The sequence below is a fragment of the Nuphar pumila genome, chromosome 5 (assembly GCF_984573655.1).
Source record: "Nuphar pumila chromosome 5, dmNupPumi1.hap1.1, whole genome shotgun sequence".
NCBI classification, from domain to species: domain Eukaryota; kingdom Viridiplantae; phylum Streptophyta; class Magnoliopsida; order Nymphaeales; family Nymphaeaceae; genus Nuphar; species Nuphar pumila.
The window spans coordinates 81,366,144-81,368,324 of NC_143253.1; the positions used below are offsets into that span (position 1 = coordinate 81,366,144).

The following is a 2,181-nucleotide window of genomic DNA, read 5'->3' on the forward strand; positions in this document are numbered from 1 at the left end:
AGGGAGTACTTCATGCCAAATACGTATACTCCCGCCTCCTGCATCACGAGACCTGATGTAGGAGCGAGCCATTTTGAGATTAAGGCCAGTGTGATTCAAATGTTACCCTCGTTTTATGACCTTAGTAATGAGGATCCATATCGTCATCTTGACAAATTCCTTGAGATTTGCTCGACTGTGCGAATCAATAATTTTGGAGACGACGCTATGAAGTTGACTTTGCTTCCGTTCTCTCTCAAAGATAAAGCCAAGCACCGGCTAAAATCTCTTGAGACGGTTCGTATTACTACTTGGGAAGGAATGCAAAGAGAATTTTTAAAAAAATATTTCCCAATTAGTAAGACGAACCAGTTTCGTAAAGCTATAACCAGTTTTTCTCAAATTGAGGGAGAACAATTTCATGAGTCTTGGGAGAGATTGAAAGATCTTCTCCGCAACTGTCCCCATCACCAAGTGCCTCGATGGCAGTTGGTGCAGTATTTTTATGACGGGCTTACTGAGAAGCATCGTCAAATGGTTGATTCGTCTTGTGGGGGCACTTTTATGCTCAAGAGTGAGGACGAGGCATGGTCTCTATTCGAGACCTTGAGTGAAAACACGATGCATCTTACCTTGTCTTCACGGCTCGATAGGACTACATCTTTGTCTAGTGGTCCTAGGAAAATAGGGATTTCCGAAGTTGGGTCCGAGTTAGAATTGTGTACCAAGGTTGACCAGTTGACTAGGAAGTTAGATCAATTCCTAGCCAATTCTTCGAGAAGTCAAGTAGAAAGAGTGTGCGAGCTATGTGCTAGCCCTGCACATTGTGTTTCAGAATGTTGTGAACACCCCAAATTTTTCAAAATGTTGTAAATATTCCCCTTTTTGCCCCTGACCCCACTTTCTGGGTAATTGAGTCAGTTTTAAATCTAAATTCCATTTTATTTCTCAAATCTTGCTGAAATTAAATTCATTTTATATACTTGACTCAATTTCGGACCCGGATCCATTATCAAAATCAAATCTGAGCTTCATTATCCAATCAAATTCTCAAAATTTCCAAAAATAACTTCTAGAAAAGCTCAAACAGTTCGTCCGGTATCCGTTTGGATCCATTGCATTGCATTTCTTGATTCGAGTTTCAAAACTCGAATATTTTCTCAAAACTTGGGTCAAAAAAACCCATTCTTCTGAAGAATTTTCCCCAAAATGGCCCGAAATTCTCGGAAAAACACTTTTGTAAATATTTCTTAGAAAATACAAAAAAAAATTAGTATTTAATCCTTGTTTTCATGTAAAAAACTTAGATTCTTGCTCAAAAAATACAAAAAATGGAAAAATCATGCAAAAAACCAAAAAATTAGGAAAACTACGAGGAAAATAAGTGGTTTTAAAAAAAAAGAAAAAAAGATTTTGCCGAAAAACTCACCTTGAACCACTTGACAAAAACCTTTAGAAAAGGAGCCCCCTTTTCGCAAATTTGTTTTTATGGTTTTTCTTATTTCTTTCTCTCTATAGACCTTTCGTGAAGGAGGACGCCTACCCCCCCCATCCGTAGCCTCTCTCTCTCTTTCACCGAAACCTTCTCCATGGCATCCATGAACCCTTCGATCGCTCGAGCTCCTCCTCCTTCATTCATCACCAACGAACTCGCATACAGCCATCTCTCGAGCTCCTCCTCCTTCACCAAGCTTCCACTGAACACCCTCATGTGCGATCTCCTCTTCATCACCCTCCGATCATCTCCCCTTCATCTCCACCCTCAAATCCCTAACCGTTTCTTCCACCCCCCCCTTTTTTTTTCTCTATAAGATAGGCGCAAGAAGGAAATGAAGGGGGATCCATGAACGCCTGCATCGATTCTTCATTTCTCACATCCATTTCCTCCTTTTTTGATACACCCCTCTCCTTGGAGTAGCCCGGCACTGACGATCCATCATTAGCATCACCCATTGTTCTCTTCCTTCTGCTCTGGAACGCCTCCCTCTCCCGAAGGAACGCTTCAGAGTTGCCTTCGTTCGTTCCTCTATAATCACTCAAAAGAAACCCGGTCCCTTGCTGAAATCAGTGGCCTGAAGGAGACCAATCCAGCAGCAGCCTTAGCCTGAGGTTCATCGTGAAGGCACAGGTACGACAACCACAGGATTAAGGGCAGAGGTGAGTATCTCCACAAAATGTCTCCTTTTGTATACCCTCGTATGT

General features: G+C 41.7%; 1 non-coding gene across 1 annotated transcript; it reads right to left on the reverse strand.

The window, feature by feature from the left end:
• Positions 1 to 349: 349 nt before the first annotated feature.
• On the reverse strand, positions 350 to 455 carry LOC149837778 (small nucleolar RNA R71). Its single transcript, XR_016432303.1, has one exon. It is a non-coding gene; the product is annotated as a small nucleolar RNA R71 (small nucleolar RNA).
• Between the last annotated feature and the right edge of the window lie 1,726 nt (positions 456 to 2,181).